Consider the following 21,888-nt stretch of genomic DNA (forward strand, 5'->3'; position numbering starts at 1 on the left):
GGGGAAATGAGTGACCCAAGAGCCTATATGCTGAATTTTGTATGTGAGTGGGTTTTTCAACCAGGATCTCCCACATCCTTCAAAACCAACAGTCTTTTCATTGCCACACACTGGCCTCCCACTGTTTCCATGCTGTTTTTCATTTGAAGGGAAAATTCTCAAATATAAGATGTGAAGTGACCATGGTGGCCTTCAAATACTTCAAAATACAAATCCTCGTGAAACTGAAAATTTGCTTCATCTCTAGGCTTCTAGGAGTATAGCCACTGCAGACAAGATTTTTACTTTTATTTTTTTAAAGCAGTTTGTTTATTTCAGAATATTTAAAGTATAATACATTTCTTGACAAGTAGATTTTTTTGGGGGGGGGAATCCTTCTTGTTTGTTTGTTTGTTTCATAAAGCAAATGCCTTAGAAGCAACGACATTTAGAAGTGTACGTCTCTGGACAGAACTCTCTAGAAGCTTAAGTAATGAAATAAGGATGATTGGATCTGACGGAATGCCCAGTGGGGACAACATAAACCTACAGACAGAAGTAGAATTTTCAGCTCCTTAAGAAGGGCAAACAAATAACCTGTCTTAAAGCATATACAGTATGTCCTTTACTGAGAGAAGCCCCTGGAGATACCTTGCTTCACCTTAGTTAATCAGATGCATAAGGATAACAGTTAGACAAGCAGATAACTGATTTTTATCGGCTAGAAACTGATGCTTTCAAGGTCTATGCTACTGTTGCCTCTTCAGTAGGTCTATTAATTTTATTCTCAGATTCCCTTTATTGGCATTTAGTTCATCTCTCATGTCTGTGGGATTACAAATTATTCCCCCCCCCCCTAATTAAACTATCATTGACATTGTGCTGTTTCTGAAGGATCTTTCATCTTAGCTATTTTTCCCTAACCTGGAGCATCTAAGACATCTGGGTGAAGTAAAATATATTTGCATGAAATTAATTCTTTCAATTTTACATTTATCCTCTTGGGTTTAAGATTTAGAGATGTGAGTGCACATACTTTCAGGCATACAACTGAACTGTAATTATATTTATTAAGCCACAGGTACAACAATGATGGTGGCAGGTTGGCTAGGCTTAATATCACATTTGGTCCATGCATGTTTGGCATTATGGTTAAAGCCTCAGAAGATATTTTGTTAATAAAATGAGTGATGATATATAGACAACCATGGGTAAAGCAACCATTTGTATTTTTAAAGACATTATAGTCAGCTAATGTGCCAGCCAAATCTATAATCTTAATTGCTGCAACATGAATTCTTCACAGGGCGGTTAACCTGTGGCCCACCAGATGTTGTTCAACTCTCACCAAGCACAGCCATCTTGGCTAATGGTCAGAGATAATAGGTGTCATGGTCCAGTAATATCTGACCCATTGACTACCCTTGCCAGAAGAGGTGCTCCAACTTGTGCATATTGCTTTATAACACATAATACATTTAATTAGGGAACACGTGAAAAGGAAGACAGAAAACAAAACACTGTACAAGTCAAGTTCTAATCAAGCTTTCTTTTCTTTCACACATTATCTTCCAATCCACTGATGGCTGCAATCACAAATTGTGACATCTCCCATCCTTCCACCCCAGTTATCATGTGCCAATGAACTGTCGCCTTTCCACTCCTGATTTCTTCCAATGTGGAATCCTGATTTATAGCTATGGAACGTGTGCCAGTTTATAGGCAGAAAACAGTGTGGTGTTTAATAAGAATGGTCTGTTCTGTGCCTCACACAAACAGAGCCACAGCTCTACCTGACAATAACAGATGCCTTTGGAAAAAAACCAATGGCGTAGATAGTGAAAAGACATGCACTGCAGATGGGACGAGGGCATCGTGGCTCAGAAAGTGTAATATAAATCTGGCTCGAAAAGATCTTTAGTCATTTGACAATCTGGGAAATGCCAAGATCTGGTGCCTTAATGATGCAATGTTGGATTGGCTATCCAGTGAAAAATGTATGTAAAGTCACTACAGTATATCTGCCTAGTTTACTGCAGGGCACAAGGTACATGTGAGCAGCAGGGATTTGAAAACAACATATTGGAAGGAGACCAAGCAATGAGAGTTCCTTTCTGTAAATTAAGAAAAAGGAACAGAGCTTCAGATAGGATAAATCAGCACTGGTTGTTGCTGTTCACCTAGGCCTTTTAAGGAACCTGGGTGTCTCAGATCTAAATTGATTTCAAATTGTGCTTCACTTCTAGTTCATTTTTAAAATTAATATGTTATAATTTTTATTGTTCTATATGGTATTTTAATGTTGTTGCAGTTGTTTGCCTTGTGAGCTACCTAGAAAACTTTTGTTATATAGAAATGTAATAATTAAATATCAAACCTTCCAGATTGACAAACATTTGGCATCTGCATGTTGTCAACATTCAGTTTTTGCAGGGTGTTCTGTGCTTTCTTTTGCCTTTTTGCTGTTCTGAGAAAGACAGAGAAATATCAGGCTATTCTAGAGATGGTGTTACAAGCTGGAATTTAGCAACATCCAAGGACCACATGTTAGCCACCCTTGATCTAAGGGTTCCTTAGCCATGTAATGTTAGAGAGCATGACTTCTTGAGGTATATTCTTTACCAATGCCTTAGTGAGCTGTGAAAAGCTTTTGTTTATTTAAAGGTGGATATTTATTATTGCTCTTATTTATGACAGATATATTAATCATATGTTTATGGAAAGTTTTAAATTTTAATGTTTTGTCATCTTGGAAATGTATTTGACTGATAATAATAATAATAATAATAATAATAATAATAATAATAATAATATATACCCCGCCCATCTGGATGGGTTTCCCCAGCCACTCTGGGTGGCTTCCAATAGAATATTAAAATACAATAGTCCATCAAACATTAAAAGCTTCCCTAAACAAACTATTATGAGTGCTTGATATTATGATTGTTTATTGTTCTAGCAGCCTCTTTGAACATATTGTGGACAAGTGGCATATAAATAAATTGTGATGATGATGTTAATGGTTAACTCTCTTGGAGACAAAGCATCATATCCTATTGCTCTGCTTGCTCTTTATTTATCCTCATTAATATGGATAATTTCCAGTTTTAAACTTAGCTCCGTTCTTAGAGCCTCTGCCTATTTATTTTGACATTTGATTATCCACTATCATATACATTCCATGCATTCATTTCAAGATTTGTACCCTACAAAAACATGGCTCCATCACCAAATAAAAACTTGAAAAACATATAAATTTTAAATTTCACGTGTAAACAACAGATCAAACAATCAATAGCAGCGAAGGATTAATCTGTGCAGTAGCTTTTAAGAAAACATATGCTAGCTAATTCAGTTCTCAGTGGATTGTTAGAACAAAAATATTTACTAACTTTCTTAAAATAAAACCCAGCTATCTTAGCAGAATGTTCCTTTGAGTTTCCCTCTGTTCCTCATTCCCACCCACCCCCAATATTAAGTATTTACAACTATATCTACAACTTTCTTATCTAGTTCCATCTACTGCTAATTGAACCAATCTATCGGTTGCAGTGGCATTTAGGCTTTAAATTAAAAGACGCCTGCTTCTTGGGAGAAGGGCAATGACAGGCCTAGACAGCATCTTGAGAAGTAGAGACATCACCTTGCCAACAAAGGTCCGTATAGTTAAAGCTATGGTTTTCCCAGTAGTGATGTATGGAAGTGAGAGCTGGACCATAAAGAAGGCTGATCGCCGAAGAATTGATGCTTTTGAATTATGGTGCTGGAGGAGACTCTTGAGAGTCCCATGGACTGCAAGAAGATCAAACCTCTCCATTCTGAAGGAAATCAGCCCTGAGTGCTCACTGGAAGGACAGATTGTGAAGCTGAGGCTCCAGTACTTTGGCCACCTCATGAGAAGAGAAGACTCCCTGGAGAAGACCCTGATGTTGGGAAAGATGGAGGGCACAAGGAGAAGGGGGCGACAGAGGGCGAGATGGTTGGATAGTGTTTTTGAGGTTACCAGCATGAGTCTGACCAAGCTGCGGGGGGCAGTGGAGGACAGGAGTGCCTGGCGTTCTCTGGTCCATGGGGTCACGAAGAGTCGGACACGACTAAACGACTAAACAACAAACAACAATATGCGCACTTTCTTGGGAATAAGCCCAACTGAAATAAAGGAGATTTACCTCTGAGTAGACATGCATAGGATCACACAGTTACAGTAAATTCCTATTTATGTAAAATATCCTGATGAACATTTCCTGACCATATCAAGTTAAAGAATCTGTAATGTTTCTTTCCAGAACTGTGAACACAGAGCCAGTATTGAGTTGTTCCAGGGACCCCAGAGGCAAAAAACGAAGGTCCCTTTAGCAGTGTAAGTGTGTGTGAGAGACATTAAGGGAAAGGGGGTAGGTTGTTTAGCTCAGGGGTCAGCAAACTTTTTCAGCAGGGCACTGGTCCACTGTCCCTCAGACCTTGTGGGGGGACAGACTATATTGGGGGGGGGGGGAATGAACGAATTCCTATGCCCCACAAATAACCCAGAGATGCATTTTAAATAAAAGGGCACATTCTACTCATGTAAAAACACGCTGATTCCAGGACCGTCCGTGGGCCAGATTTAGAAGGCAATTGGGCCAGATCTGGCCCCTGGGTCTTAGTTTACCTACCCATGGTTTAGTTAGTCGAAGGTGAATTTAGGGGCGCACAACTAGTTTGGTTGCATTGGGTGTGGAACCTTGAGGAAGCTGCAGAAGGCTTTGCAACTATGAGGTAAAATGCAAGGAGACAGGTGCTGAATTTTGGGGTTGCACATGGTGCTGATGACATTTGAGACCCCAAGGTCCGCCACTGAGTGGGGTGCTGGAAGCAGAGACCACAGATCTGTTTCAAATATTCTTTAACCATATCTCTAATTCCTGATAGGCTGTCAAACAGTAATCTTCCCATTCTACACATGCCCTCCCAAAGACCAGTTGAGTCCAATGGGCCCATGACTTCCAGATAAGTCTATACAGGGCTGCAGCCCAAATGTCTGATAAGAAAGCAAAATATCCCTCTTAAGTTTTATATGACATGAACCTTACATTAGATTCAGTTACCGGGCAAAGTTTGCATCCCCACATAAGTTTAAAAAGCACTGGAAATTGTATTACATGGGAAGGTTGGCAGCTGTAAATTAGGATCAAGGGCAGTATCCCTTTTGCTGATCCATCCTGGATATACCTTAGATTAGATTCATCATCTGTAAACCACATTACCAACCATACAAGGACTCTGATGCGCCTTGCTCTTCCTTGAGATTGCGTTTTCACATACGTTCTGAAAAACACATCAGTGCTAGGCTTAAAATGCCACAATCCATAAATAAATGGCACATTGACAACCTTCACCTCTTTTCTCCTCAAAACTAAAGTTTTCTGCTGCATGGAGCATCAAATTCCTGCCAAAGAAATAGCCCGCCCTTCAACATAATGCTTGCATTCTTCTGTGAGTTGTACTGCATCAGCAGTCAGCCTTGATTTGATGTAGAGGAAATAACAGCTTGCCATCTACTCAAGGTAGAGAGAGTCACCTTGGAAGATGTGCATTATCTTTATCTTTGTGGCTCCCGATATGCTGTGCAATACACATGAACTTACTATTATCTATTTTTTCAGCATGGCCAACACAGCAGAGTTTAGTTTTACTTATGCAGAGGTCAAAAAATGGGGGAGAGTTCCCTCCCTGCCTCTCTCTCTCTCTCTCTGCCCGAAGAATATGAGTTTTTTCACTGGCTCCAAATTACACTTGGCTTGGGGACTGCATTTATATACATTCTTTGAGATGGTAAAATGTGTTGTACTGAATTGTCTCAGAAAATGCTTTGATTTTCATACAGATCAGCAACATCAATTGCAGGTGTTTTGATCAATGTCCATGCTGTATTTTTGACAGTGAGGAATTTGGGAAATGGGAACAACTAATTTTAACATAATTCAGCCCCCCTCCCCTCCCCCTCTGCCTCCCTTCCTTAGCTATGTGATCTATTGACCTGGTCATTTTTTAATCCAACAGATCCAGGTGGTATAAAGGTAAAGGTAAAGGTACCCCTGCCCGTACGGGCCAGTCTTGACTCTGGGGTTGTGCGCCCATCTCACTTAAGAGGCCAGGGGCCAGCGCTGTCCGGAGACATTCCGGGTCACGTGGCCAGCGTGACATCGCTGCTCTGGCGAGCCAGAGCTGCACACGGAAACGCCGTTTACCTTCCCGCTGGTAAGCGGTCCCTATTTATCTACTTGCACCCGGAGGTGCTTTCGAACTGCTAGGTTGGCAGGCGCTGGGACCGAGCAGCGGGAGCGCACCCCGCCACAGGGATTCGAACCGCGACCTTTCGATCGGCAAGCCCTAGGCGCTGAGGCTTTAACCCACAGCGCCACCTGCGTCCCCTATTCCAGGTGGTATAGGGATGGCTAAATCCATCATTTTCAGTTTCTCTCTGTTGCTCATCCCCCCCCCCATCTTAAATTGAGTTCACCAAATTTTCATATGAGTTTGTTATTTATTTTAAGTTCAGGGTAGGTGTGGCAGGAATCAGCAGCAGTTTAGTGGGCATTTATCTGACTATACATGTTTCTGTATGCAATTTCGCCTAATAGACACATTTTCCTACATTTTTTCCCTAATAGAATGCCTTTTCACTAATAGCTTTTTTATGTGCACATTCTCCTAATATATGCAATTTTGCCCATATTTTTGGGTCAGAGACCTGTACCACACAATGCAGAGAAGTGTGAATTTCAATGGTTAGCAGTGTTTCAGTTCCATGCATTGCTTCGGGAAGTGTGAACTGTGTAGGTCTGCATTAAATTGGGAACCAAAGTGAATTTCTTCTGCTTACCCAAGTTTCATTGGGCTGGGGGTGCAGCTGTCCAGATGACAAGTCTGTGTGGAGGAAAGGTAAGGGAGGAGAAAGGTTCAGCTCCCCTTACTGGATTGCAGCCACATGAAGAGCAAGCATCCTATGCCATTTACCTTGGTCCTCTGGGTGGGTGCTGCATTTGGTGGCAGTAGAATCTGTCCAGAATAAAGTTCTGCATCAGCTTGGGATGCCCCAAGCAGACATCCACATGTGGTGATGTTGTGGCAGTCCAACAGTCCTTGCAGTGGCTCACACAACTGAGATATAAAAGATTCAATGCCAGGAGTCAGTTGAGACTGTCATGTTGACAAATTAAGCTGCATGCCTTCTGAATGTGATTTATGAATAAAGTAATCCGCTTAATGCCGCATTCCTTATTTGTGATATGGTTTTATTGGTAATGAAGAGTGGCATGCATATCTGAGTATTATGCAAATAAGCTTATTCATCTGATGCAATTGCAGCCAGAAAGTTAGCACAAGTCACAGTAAAGCATAGAGCATGACAGCCTTTTACCAGTCTGGCTACTAATGAATATTTCTTCCCATGATTTTGTTTGTTCTCTGCATATAATACAAAACCATAGTAGGGAAAAGAATAGGATATGGAGAAACTGCCTACTAATTTAATGTAACTTTTGTTGACCTTGCTTAACATAAGCTTAACACAGTTTGAGATTTAGCCATCATGAATTAATTCATATTTTCAGCATTTTTATTTACTATTTTTGATAGCTGGCTTTTATCTTTCTTACTTAAAAACAAACTTAACTGATCTTTTCAATGATAGAGTTATCTTTTCTTTAATACTGAACACAGAAGTGATCTGCATGATTGTTATCATTTGCTAATTATAGTTTATGAACACACAGGATTGGTTTCTTTCATAAAAAGAGGGGGATATAAAGAACAACAATAAAAAACATGAAACTCCTTATGATCTGTCCCAACAGTTGTTTGAGATGTGACAAATATTTTTATAGCATCTAATTTTCATATATACTCAGAAACACTAGCACTGTGCAATATAGAGAAATTATGCTGATAGTACAAAGAGTCCCACTGAAATTAACGAGCTCTTTATTACTGTGATTGTAATGACTCCCCAATGGGCAATACATGCTGGAACAATACTCAGATAGCTTTGCTGTGTAGCACTCCTTCTCCCTCTCTTTCTTGATATCTGTGTACACGTACACACACAGAGAGAGAGAACGTTTTGTTAATCTGGACCTTGGTGAGCTGGAGAACCAGCAACTACAGCAAATTTAAAATACACAGAATGTTGACATTCACACAATACATTTAGACCACTATGATACCACTTTAAACAGACTTCGCCCAGAGAATTCTAGGTACTGTAAAGCTGAGAGTTGTTAGGAGACCATTATTCCCCAGAGCTACAGTTGCCAGATTTCTTTGTCATGATGGATTAATTGTTAACCCACTCTGAGAATTGAAGCTCTAGGGCGGGAATAGGGGTCTCCTAACAATGCCCAGCAGCTTTAACTAACTAAATCTCTCAGAATTATTTGGGGGATGCCCTGACCATTTAAAGTACAGTATCACAGTTCCCGAAGACAGCAGTGCCTGGAGTGCTCTGGTCCATGGGGTCACGAAGAGTCAGACATGACTAAACGACTAAACAACAACAACAAATCACAGTTCCTAGGCTGGAGCAGCCATGATGGATCAAAGTGAACAACTCTGGGTCATTTCTGTGCACACTGCTTGGACCTTTCTGCTAGATTTCGCTGCCCATTATGTGAAACCTTGGCATCCTGAAGCACGATAAGAACACAAAGCAGTGAAACTAAAACCAGAGTATAACATGTTTTCGCAAGTCAGTGGTGAAGTCTGTTAAAGGGCCCGGCATGGAAAACCACTGACAAAGCAAGGGTCCAAGTCACACTTTCCCCCTCTCCCTAGTAATTTGCGGAATAAGTCTTATGTGGGTGTGCACATATGAGTAATGAAATTAAGGTCAAAGATTAAAAGTCCCTACATAACTGCTCCCATTCCTGAAGGGTATAAAATGTATATAAAGACTTATGTGGATTGTTTTGTTTCTATATTCCTTCTGTCTTTCTGCTCAGTTTTGTGTGCTTCTGCCCAGCTGAAGGCCAATGGGCCTGGTATACTCCCTTGGACTGGTAACTATTACTTTTATTATAATCTAATGTGCTAGAACGGTGGTTCCCAACTGGTAACCCACCCAGGCCGTTCGTGGCTCATACCTGTCAACTGTATGGAGCCAGTGTGGTGTAGTGGTTAAGAGCGGTAGTCTCGTAATCTGGGGAACCGGGTTCACTTCCCCGCTCCTCCACATGCAGCTGCTGGGTGACCTTGGGCCAGTCACACTTCTCTGAAGTCTCTCAGCCCCACTCACCTCACAGAGTGTTTGTTGTGGGGAAGAAAGGGAAAGGAGAATGTTAGCCGCTTTGAGACTCCTTAAAGGGAGTGAAAGGTGGGATATCAAATCCAAACTCTTCTTCTTCTTCTTCTTCTTCTTCTGTATGGGATATTCCATGTGGAGCTGGGCTCTTGTCTAGTTTTGCACTGGGACATGTATGGTGGCATTCACAAAAACTACCACGGAGGTATCAACATTTTCAAAAGTAGGGGTCCATGGCTTGGCTTTTGAAAAAGAGGAGATCCACAGTTCTTAGCTAATTGGGAACCACTGTGCTAGAGAATTAAGAAATGCTTTTGAACTAGATGGGCTGGTAGAAGTTAGGAGATTATGTTAACAATATTGTTTACTCTAAATGATTGATTTATCAGTGCAATTATTAGTTCATGCTGTTATTAAACCAATGCATTTTTAATGCACATTGCTTTATTTTATTTAAATTTTATCTTATGTAATTTGTTTTAAGTTTTGATAACTTGCTTTATTTTAATTTTAATTTTAAATTTCATAGTACCATTAAGCTTTGTGTGCCAATAAAGCGAGTCATCTCAGTCCCAATCTTAAGTCTGTGGTTATTGCTTGTTATGCTTTACACCTCGTTCCACTGGGTTGCTGATAAGCAAATTCTAACCTTGATTGAAGGACCCAATTAGTGCTGATGTATTAGCCAGGATTAGCTTTGATTGGTTTTCCAGATTAACACACTAATCCAAAATTTTATACATGTATTAACACACACACACACATACACAATAATCTTTCCCTCATTAAAACATTCAAAGGTTATTTTTTAAACAAACCTAAGAAATCATTATAAACCTCTATAGCATCATCATCATTATCAGGCTTATTTATATGCTGCTTTTCCAAATTATGCTCAAAGCACAATAGTAGAATAAGGAAAATTAAAAGGACGTTTAACAAACAGAAGGACATCATCCTCTTTCTGTGCTCCTCCCAATGGAAACATGCAGATGGGACTGGTAAGTTTCTGTAGATATTTTTTGTATTAGTGGGACTGGGAGTATTAACTATGTATGTGTGAATAGACTAGTTATTGTTTCACATTTAATATTGTAGATATACCCCTGCTTTAAGTCATTTACATACTGTCTTCTCTTGTATATTATTTACTACAAAGGTATGTCTTAATTATGCATTCTCAATGTATTTTTAATTTTTATTCTTAATTACGTCTGAGTACTGAACCACTGGTACATCACAAGTGGACTCTTTATTACTGTGTTTGCAATTGTTCAAGACAAAATCTATTTTGGAAAGAGAAGAAATGAGCACTGAACCACTGATCTATTACAAGTAAACACTTTATTTACTGTGTTTGCTATTGTTTAAGATAAAACCTATTTGAGAAAGAAACTGCTTTTGCCATTTTTGTGGATGTTTATTGTTTGTTTATAGATAGTTGCCTTGGTGATATTATCTTGTGGTCGCAGTAGTCATTGTATCACCACCCTGTTCATTGTTTTATTGTGCTAGTTTCTCAGCAGGTGGGTTGCTGCAGCTTGCCAGGAAGAATATGGGGAAGAACAAGGTGGCAGGGAGATTGCTGTGCAATGTGTTGGTGGAACCAATCAGGTATTTCTGCCGGTGTGTTTGCACTGCACCAGTCTCCCTGTTGCTCTCTCCTTCTCCCTACTGGCAAGCAAAAGTGAGACACCCCCCACCCTGCTGCAGCCACCAGGAAACTAGTGTAGTGGCTCTGCCTCACCTAGCAAGTTACTCCTGCCCTGTGGAACGCCCTCCCAGCAGATGTCAAGGCAATAAGCAACTATTTTACTTCTAAAAGACAACTGTTTAGGGAAGTTTTTAATGTTTGATGCTGTATTGTTTTTAATATTCAGGTGGGCAGGGTATAAATAGTAAATTATTATTATTATTATTATTATTATTATTATTATATTATTATTATTAGAATAGCTCTTGACTAGGCTGTTAAAAACACTGCTCTCTTTTATAAGGATTCTGGTGGTTTAACTCTTTCCAACCCATGTATTTTTCCTACTGAAAATTCCTCCATGTCTGTTACTTGCTCTTCAAGTTTTCCATTGCAGAAAATGACATCTTCAGGGGGATATAACAGTTTCTAGAGGTGATTTTTCATCAGAAATGGACCCAGGGAAAGGCTTAATTTACCCCAGCATGGTGGTCTTTATTGTACTATCTCCTCCCCCATGTTTGAAAATTAAATGTGGAGGGGAGAATGGGAGGTGTTTAAAGTCATGTCTAAACTGATCCTAATGTTGTTTGTATTGGTGCTTAGAAGATATCAGCCAGTAAAAAAGAGTATTTTCATGCACTGAGACTGAAGACATTGTATAAAGGTTTTCAGATATATAAATCATTAGGACAGGTAATTTAACAGCATTTGTTTTATAAATTATGGAGTGTAATAGAATACACCAGCAGCAAAAAATAAGATCTAGGCAGATAATGGCCTATTTATTTCCACCCTTACCAGGGAAGTGATTTCATTTCATATGTAGATGAAGAGGATGCTATAAAACATATCACACAAGAAGGCAATCAACAATCTTTGTGACAAAAATAATCATTCATGGTGTCTTCATCAGAAATTAATAGCAAAGCTATATTAACAACCCTGTCCTATTCCCAGGAAGAGGCAATGCATACAAATAGCATTTCCTTTTCTCAATAAACATGTGAAGTGTTCGGAATTATAGGTAGGTGATCTAGTCTTTAAAATATGCTTATGAAGTGATCTGAGTGTGCAATTATGTATTTATGTTCAAAATGTATGTGCTTCTCTCCAACATGTTTTAAAGTGGCTTACAACAACCAATATATGATGCTGTTATGTGCTGAAAGCCAAGTGGATCTCATTCTGACCGGGCTTGGATGGGAGGGAAATTGAGAGTCTTGTGGAAGCTGCTTTGAACATCTTAGATGATAACAATATTACAAAAAGGAATGGTATCCCACCATGATGTCTCCCATAGCATCTTCAAAGAAGGACGTCTCTTTTGAATCCTCTGACTGTCAGTAAATGCATACGTGCTTTGAGAGGCTGGCCCTTTTATACAGTCTGTAAAGACTGGTCTTTTAGACAGGCATCATGTAAAGAATGTTGCTTTGTCTCCAATGAATTTTTATTGGCCACATTTTGTTTCCACTGCTGGTTTTATTGATGTTGTTTCTGCATTGTATTTTGTGGTTTTAATTGTTGTCCCTCGTCTTGCAAATCATTGCATCAGAAGGCAAGCTATGTGTTTTCTGAACAAATCAATAAATTTTGCAACTCCTTCTAATCTGCTAACTTTGCTTTGTATCAATTAGTGCCAGGCTGAAATCTGTCCTCCAAATCCTCAAAAACATTTTCCTCCTCTGTGAAAGAAGCCTCAATTTTTCTACCTCATTTTTGGACCACCTGAAAATTTCTTTAGAATTTCAGAGTGTGTGGAGTTGTCAGCTTCCCATAGGTGATTGTGGGTGATGCATAGGGATGGGATAGAAATTCAGTTCTGTTCACATATAACAGTGAACCTACCTAATCTGTATTTCCTGAAACAAGATGACAACCATAACAAACAGTAAGCCATCCTTTGAAATTTGCACTTCTCCAAATCTTGCAGTGCAGCTCTCCTGCCAAGAAATGCACACAAAAGTGCATATATTGGGGTAAAGCATACATCAAAAATACATATATTAGTGAAATTAACATACAGAAATGGATTGTATCAGGAAAAATTGATTTGCAAAAATATGTATGCTCAAACATTTGTACATTAGGAAAAATCTACCCTAAAATTCTGGTGAAGTTTCATGAAATTTCTGGGGAAGGGAAACCCCCAAACTGATGTGGAAATGTGGAGAGCTGAAAATGACAGACTGGAATAAAACAAAGTTGACAGATTCAGCCATCTTTTGTGGTGGGTGGGTGTTTTCTTTCCAGTAAACATTCTGCAACACTCTGCAGCCTCCCTGGCTGCCCACACTTCCTGATCTCAAAAAGTCCCATGGGAGGAGTAACTTTACAATGTCTTTCTTTTGAATTTATTAGAAGTGTGGGCATCTGAGAAAGCTGCAGAGTGAAGCCCACCAGGCATGGATTGAGTGGGGGAGAGAGCCAACAAGGGTGTAGATGCCCCAAGCAGCAGGTTACAGGAGGCAGCAAACAGCCTTATTCCCCGATGAGACCCCACTATCTACACATTGCCACCAAGAAAAGTCATTTCTCCTTTGTGCCCTCCACCACCAAGAAAAGAATCCTGTGCATAGTTCTTTTTCTCAGTGGCTTGGTGGTGATAGCAGGGGTGGGGACGAAAGGGCGGAGGTCTGCAGAACAGTGAGGTGCAGTTCAGACTTTTGCCCCCAGAGGCAAAATATGTAGGTCTTGAACTGCAGATTACTGTTGAGTTGATCTGTAGAAGGTAAGAATATACACTTCCAAACACTCCTTGGCCAACTGGAAAGGGAAGAATGATACTGACATTTTTATTCCTTTTGCTAATTTTTATATGCAATTCATTTTCCCAGTCATTGATGGGAAATGATTGGGGAGTGAAATGTAGGAGAAATTTTCAGCACAGCACTAGTATTAGTGTACAGGATGTTTTTTGAAAGCACTGACATCTCTTGAATTGTTATTCAACAAATTGTTTATTAATTAATAGGTGTAAATTAATTGTTGCTGCCACTATTATTACCACTACTGTGCCAGCATTTAAAAGAAGCAGTCAATATAATTATTTCAGTATTTCATATTTTAATATCAAACTGTGATCTTATTCGTCCACCATGTTTTAGAAATTAATCAATTTGCACTTGCTTCTATGTACTATGACCTAGAAATAATGTCCCAGATAGCATTAAAATGAACACCAAATCTATTTGGGTAACTGATTTTTAGTGCATAAATTTTGTGGCTTATTTGGGGGGTGGGAATCTTTCATTTATTTATTCCGATAAGTCAGGGCTGGTAGATGGATTTAAAAATGCAACATTTTGAATGTATCATTTTAAATTTTCAAATGTCAGCCTTGCATTCCTGTCACACTTAACTTGCTGTGAGAATTTGAAGTATTAAAAGATACAGATCTTTAATGAGTGTAATAAGCTATTTTTCCTTATAACTTAATTGCCCAGATCATTTTGATGCTTCAAGGCAATGTTTGAGCAGCTGTGGAAATTTTGTTACATGTCCACAGAGTCCCATAATACACAGTATAGGCATCTGGAGAGAAACCAAATTTGACAGAGTACACCACAAATCTGCTCCATTATGTATCTGTTCTCCGGAATGTTTTATTCTACAAATAATTTAAATTACTTTCACAAATAGACAACATAAATAAATGACCATTTTGTGCTTCTCTACTGCAACACACTCAGCAGACACAGTCAAGCCAAGGAACTGTATCCAGTCTAAGTTAGTCATGCTTTAGTCACATTTAATTGGTCCTAAGTTAGGATCCTTCCAGATGTGCCATTCATATTTCTAAAGTTGCTGCTTCTAGGCAATGTTTATTGGAGGGAAATTGTGGCAAACTAGCCCACATGACCAATCACATGTTCCTGGTTTTCTGGAGAGGAGTTGTGTTCTTCCCCATCCACATTACTGATGGGATACATTCTGAAGAAGTGTGCATGGTATCTGAAGAAGTGTGCATGCACACGAAAGCTCATACCAGAACATACTTAGCTGGTCTCTAAGGTGCTACTGGACAATTTATTTATTTATTGGGATACATTCAGATGGTGTTCAGCTTGTGGTATTTATTGCAAAGGGATAATATGAGGAAACTGTTATATTGAAGAACTAGCTTTCCTCTCTTCCAGAGTCTCCCAGGCTATGATAAACATGATTGAGTTGTGAATGGTAAATAACTATTATCTACCAAAGCAACCAGTAATGGCTTGTGAGATGACAGCATTGCACTCTCCGCTTCCCAACACAGTGGGTTGCTAGTGTTTACAAAAGTGGAAGGGCTGGGGTGCATGTAGCTTGGCACAGTGCTGGAGGAGCACCAGATTGGCTCTGCTACTACATGCCCAGCTGCCCTTGCCTTGAATCTCCCTCTCCTTCTCAGTAAGTGCCAGCAGCACATTGTGTTGGAAACCTGGGACAGCAATGGTGCCCCCTCCCAACTGCCTCACTAGCCGTTACTGATAGTAATTCATTGAAAATCAATTCCATTAAAAATATATGGCTGTATTATGGAAAGCTGAGTTTTTCACCCTTTCACATGGACATGTTTTTAGAGATTATGGCAGGTTTCCTATTAAATATTGAAAGATATGATGCTATTTCAAGTTCATTAGAATTGGGGGATAAACCTAAATGTGATGGTATTAATCATATCCCAATAGCTTGTTGTATAGACAGAATGTCTATAATACAAGCAGTATATATGTTCACATTTATATCTTCCTTCCTTCTAGCAACTTAGGGCAGCATTTTTATCCTCATCAACCTAGGAAGTAATTTACACACAGAGAGTGTGATCAAGTCAAGACCAATAGTGAACTTCATGGTTTAGCAGAGATTTGTACCCAAATTCTCCCAGTCAAATTCCTAGCTAAATGAAGGGTGCTGTTGGTACCAACAATCAGGTAAGGATAACGCCATAATGTTAGATTTGTGTGGAAGTAAGTAGTCTGGAAAGCCTTGTTTTATTTCCACATGATTTTCTACTGTTTCAGACCTTGTTGGCAGATATCCCAAGAAATATCATGGTGGATCAGATATATAGAGTTTCTTAACACCTTTGAGTGCCTCCTTGACTCTCTACTTGCCTGTCCTGAAAATGATCTGCACATCTAGCCCAGCCTTGCAAATTTCACAGATAATTGCATTTTATGTAGTCATCAAGCAGAAGAGGACAGAGCAGGAGTCCTACACTTTCTATTCACTTCTGCAATGAGCCTATCTCCAGTTAAAGGATAGTATTGCATATTACCCTGCCCTCTATCCTAGAGGCATCCTGTCTTCCATGCCAAAGGATGCAAAGAGCAGCAGTTAAATTGCCAAACTTGAGTGAGGAGGACCACCTTCAATGTAGCGGTGAAATTATCAAGAGTTTTGTACTCCTTGTCAAGTTCACTTCAAAAAAGCAGGGAGGTCTCCCACAGGGTGAGAGGTAAGCTCTCCAGTTTAGTTGTTATTCTCTGTAGTCTAGTCTGCACACAAACTGCTGAATTTTTAAAGGTGCTGCATATCAAACCACATCTCATGTTTTGAATAGCATGGAAAAGAATTTGCATATTCATTCACACAGAATACAATGGCACTGGACATGAATTAGTTCAGGACTACTTCTACACTAGTAGAACCATACTATCTGCTTCAGAATTTGAGCTTTTGGGGTTACCACATCACACTTACATAGAACTACCCAGCCGTTATATCACATTAGTATTCATAGCAATGCTGTATGTTCCACTGTATATCTCTGCAATTGCACTTTGCCTGATATTTTATGCCAATTAGGAATGATAAACTATTCATTCCTATGGTGGATGTAGAATATACCCAAAGGGAACCAAGGCAATATTGCATCTTTATATCAGTAACAGTTGTGGAGAGCAAAATAGTGTAATATGACACATATTGGCACAGAGCCTTTAGTTTAAAAAAGGTAAAGGACCCCTGACAGTTAAGTCCAGTTGCGAACGACTCTGAGGTTGCGGCGCTCATCTCACTTTACTGGCTGAGGGAGCTGACATTTGTCCGCAGACAGTTTTTCTGGGTCATGTAGCCAGCATGACTAAGCCGCTTCTGGCGAACCAGAGCAGCGCACGGAAACGCCATTTACCTTCCTGACAGAGTGGTAACTATTTATCTACTTGCACTTTGACGTGTTTTCAAACTGCTAGGTTGGCAGGAGCAGGGACCAAACAACAGGAGTTCAACAGGATTTGAACCGCCGACCTTCAGATCAGCAAGCCCTAGGCTCTGTGGTTTAGACCACAGCGCCACCTGCGTTATTATCAAAAATGATAAAAAATGTAGCAAGCTAACTTAATAGGGTGAAAAACTTCACTGATGGCACTGTCACAGCATTGTATCCTACTTTATCTCCTATTTCATATTCATTGGATATAACTTGTTTTAGGATCATCCCTACCAACAGTACTCTGAATACATTATGTTTTTGTTGATATTTTACCATACTTAACACACAAATGTGCACATATTAATTATGCAGGTTTCTATTATACTTATATCTTTCTATTGCAGAAACATACTGAACTTGAAGACGATCTTATGAACAAATGCAGTACTACTTAGTGCAGCCCTATACATGTCCCTTCAGAAGTTGCATTTAATGCAACAGAAATCATTCAAAGGTTAATGGGTATAAGATTGCAGCTACTGGTACATGCAATCTAGTATTTTCTGAGCAGCAAAATCCCTACAAGTTGGCTGTGTGTGTGTGTCCTTAGCACTGCTTACAGAGATCCTTTTACCAGAGGTGGAAAGGGCTGAACATAGAACATGGTGTGCACTTCTTGCCATGCACAAGGACTGTAATCCTTCACATATTTGCTCAGTAAAAGGAACATAAGAGATAATTGTTTGCATACAGTGCTGAGAGGATTGCGACCTAGCATAGTGCTTTCTAGGAAATTTTCATGTTTTAATATAGAGCTTTTCACCTTATAATTTATGGAAAATTCTAATATTTTGCTGCATTATGATAGTGTAGCCTTTCAGTGGCCCAGTTTGTATGTAACACTGAGCCAAAACATGGCTTGGAGCAAACAAGCAAAGCTGTGAGCTTCTGCTGAGATGATTTCGGCCATACCTTTGAACCCAGGCTGATTGCTTATCTCTCCCAGACATACCACAAGCAGTAAGCCACAAAACAAATCTTGGCAACAGTGTGTGACTTGTGTGGAATGAGATAAATCACAAACCTAGGTTCAGATGTCTTACTTTACAGCAGCAGGACTAGTGAAGTGACTACAAACTTCTCCTTGTGAGGTGACATTAGCTTACTCACACTAATTCTTGGTTTGGCTTACCATAACATGTGAACTGCAACAATGAGTGTGTTTTTTAAATAGATGTCTAGTTTATAGGTACCATTTATATTTGAAAATTAGAAAACAACTGAAAAATTATAATAACTGAGAGGCTCTAGCATATTTTAGCCTGCAAGCTACATGAAGCCAAATAAAATGAGACTGCAAATAAAAGTTTTTAAGGGTTAGAGGACAGTGTATAGTTTTCAGTCAACAATTTCAGTTTCTTTGGTTTATGCATGTTGAATAATAAACACACAAAGTAAAGTCCTGTATTATTGCTTCACACAGAGGAGTCCCCTTACAGTGAATAATTTTGGTCATGCTGGCTGAATCTTTGCTAACTGTGATATTCAGAAGAATAATTCAGTGGGACAGCTGTATAATCTGGTAAGATTTCCAGATTTACATTCTAAAAAAACCAAAAACCAACCATTATTGGCTTCTGTGAGCATGTTTCACCCACCTGCCACAATACAACCAGAACTCTGAGACTGAATCCTATGCACATTTACTGAGTGTGAGTCTGACTGAATGTGGTGGGATTTGCAGTTGAGCAAAGATACTTAGGGTTGGGTGGATTGCAAGCTTTTGAGTGTGTATGATGGATTTCACTGTATAAGGGGTGAACAAAACACTGCTTATGCTTATGAGGGTGTGTTTCTTCACTCAGATCACACACCAAACCTACAAACAATGAAAGCTAGGAGACAGGTAGCATGGAATTCATATAACTTCTAGGTTGGTCCATAGTGTTGACAGGCCATCCATTTGGAATATGTAGCTCAAAGTTTGAGGTTTCTCAGCTTTTATTTAGAAATCTCATGTGTGGTCAGGAAGAAATGCCATCTTTTCAACTTCTCATGCATGCCTCCTTTTTCTTCCTCTGCTCAAGCATCTGCATGGAATCAGCACACATTCTCCAGCAACCCTGGTTATATCGGCTGTCCCTCACATTTAACCTCATCCACACTTCTGTTTGTCCCTTGATTTCTAGGCACAAGTCTGAAAGGTCCTTCTTTTGTCCCTTCGCTTTTCGCAGGAAAACCTGCTGTTTAGTGCTGAATCAGGACAAACGTCAATCAGGTTTTCTGCGGGTGTTGACATTTGTTCCAATTCACCAGTAAAGTGTTATTGGGGAAAGAAGTGGGACAAAAGCAGTTGGACTCATGCTTAGAAATCATGGGGTAAATGGAAGAAATCATGGGACAAAGGGAAGTGTGCATGAGCCCCTAGTTTCAAAGATTTATCTCTAGCCTGTATTACCCTGTGCTTGCCCTCTTGCAAAAAGTCTTGGCCCCTTCTGTTCCACTCTGGGCAGCACTGACAATGGTGGAAAGCAATCCCTCACTGCTGGTTCTGTATACCAACTGCATTCAGGTTTCACTTGCAGGCTTCTGGCTGTCCACTGTCATAATGAGATGATGGACTAGATGCAGTTTTGGCCTGGTCCAACAGGGCTTTTCTTATCTCCTTAAGTGGTTTGGATTTGTCCCATTGTCTTTTCTTTTTTTCACACAGTGCAGAGGAATGTGGCTGCACATCTGCAAAGCTCAGGCTTTCCCCAGTGGAGTAATTTCCCCTTGTAATTCACATGCACCTTCACAAATTCATGGAGGAGAAGCCATTCAGTGGTTATGAGTCATGTTATTGATGGCCTTCCTCCAGGTTCTGGTATGCGTCTGCATTGCTAGTTGCCGGGGCAAAACAGCAGAAGAAACCTATTGCTCTCATACAGGGTGAGTAGTCTTTTAAAAGAGGCCCCGTGGAACATGTGTACTCTGTATCCATGGGGCCTCTTTTAAAGGACTCACCCTGTATAACTGGTTCCCATTTAAATAGTGAAACAATGAGCTGAGCTCTTCTTAATTTCCATATATCTTCAAACATTGGTGTCCCATTAATAATAATAATAATAATAATAATAATAATAATAATAATAATAATTTATTATTTATACATTTATACATCTGGCTGGGCCTCCCCAGCCACTCTGGGCGGCTTCCATAGAAACCAAAAATACACTAAAATATCACAGATTAAAAACTTCCCTGAACAAGGCTGCCTTAAGATGTCTTCTGAATGTCAGGTAGTTGTTTATCGCTTTGACATCTGCTGGAAGGGCGTTCCACAGGGCGGGCACCACTACCGAGAAGGCCCTCTGCCTGGTTCCCTGTAGCTTTGCTTCTCGCAATGAGGGAACCGCCAGAAGGCCCTCGGCGCTGGACCTCAGCGTTCGGGCAGAATGATGGGGGTGGAGCATGCACCACTCTGGCGAGACAGTCCGCAGGCAGATAGGGTCTCAGCCTACATACCAAATGGAGCTGGTAAACAGCTGCCCTGGACACAGATTTGACCTGTGCCTCCATGGACAGCTGTGAATCCAAAATGACTCCCAGGCTGCGCACCTGGTCCTTCAGGGGCACAGTTACCCCATTCAGGACCATTAGTATGCCCAGTCTCAAATCTTCCATTCTTGGGCAAGGTGATTGAGCGCATGGTTGCTGAACAACTCCAGGCACGCCTGGAGCATGCGGACCATTTGGATCCCTTCCAATTGGGATTCAGGCCTCATCATGGGACTGAAACTGCCTTGGTTGCACTGGTTGATGATCTCCGGCGAGCTAGGGACAAAGGTGAGAGTTGTTTCCTAGTTCTGCTGGATCTCTCAGTGGCCTTTGATACAATCGACCATAACATCCTTCTGGACCGTCTAGAGGGGCTGGGAGTTGGGGGCACTTTTATACAGTGGTTTCGCTCCTTCCTCCTGGGCCGTGTTCAGAAAGTGGTGGTGGGGGGATGAGTGTTCAGACCCCTGGGCCCTCACTTGTGGGGTACCTCAGGGTTCCGTCCTCTCCCCCATGCTTTTTAACATCTATATGAAGCCGCTGGGAGAGATTATCAGGGGGTCTGGACTGGGTGTCCATCAATATGCAGATGATACCCAGCTCTACCTCTCTTTCAAATCAGAACCAGTGAAGGCAGTGAAGGTCCTGTGTGAGTGCCTGGAGGCGGTTGGAGGATGGATGACTGCTAATGGATTGAAGTTGAATCCTGACAAGACAGAAGTACTGTTTTTGGGGGACAGGGGGCGGGCTGGTGTGGAGGACTCCCTGGTCCTGAATAGGGTAACAGTGCCCCTGAAGGACCAGGCGCGCAGCCTGGGAGTCATTTTGGACTCACACCTGTCCATGGAGGCGCAGGTCAATTCTGTATCCAGGGCAGTTGTCTACCAACTCCACCTGGTACGCAGGCTGAGACCCTACCTGCCCGCGGACTATCTCGCCAGAGTGGTGCATGCTCTAGTTATCTCCCGCTTGGACTACTGCAATGCGCTCTACGTTGGGCTACCTCTGAAGGTGACTCGGAAACTACAACTAATCCAGAATGCGGCAGCTAGACTGGTGACTGGGGGCGGCCGCCGAGACCACATAACACCGGTCTTGAAAGACCTACATTGGCTCCCAGTACGTTTCCAAGCACAATTCAAAGTGCTGGTGTTGACCTTTAAAGCCCTAAACGGCCTCGGCCCAGTACACCTGAAGGAGCGTCTCCACCCCCATCGTTCTGCCCGGACGCTAAGGTCCAGCGCTGAGGGCCTTCTG

Source organism: Podarcis cretensis (assembly GCF_951804945.1).
Source record: "Podarcis cretensis genome assembly, chromosome: 4".
In the NCBI taxonomy this organism is placed as follows: domain Eukaryota; kingdom Metazoa; phylum Chordata; class Lepidosauria; order Squamata; family Lacertidae; genus Podarcis; species Podarcis cretensis.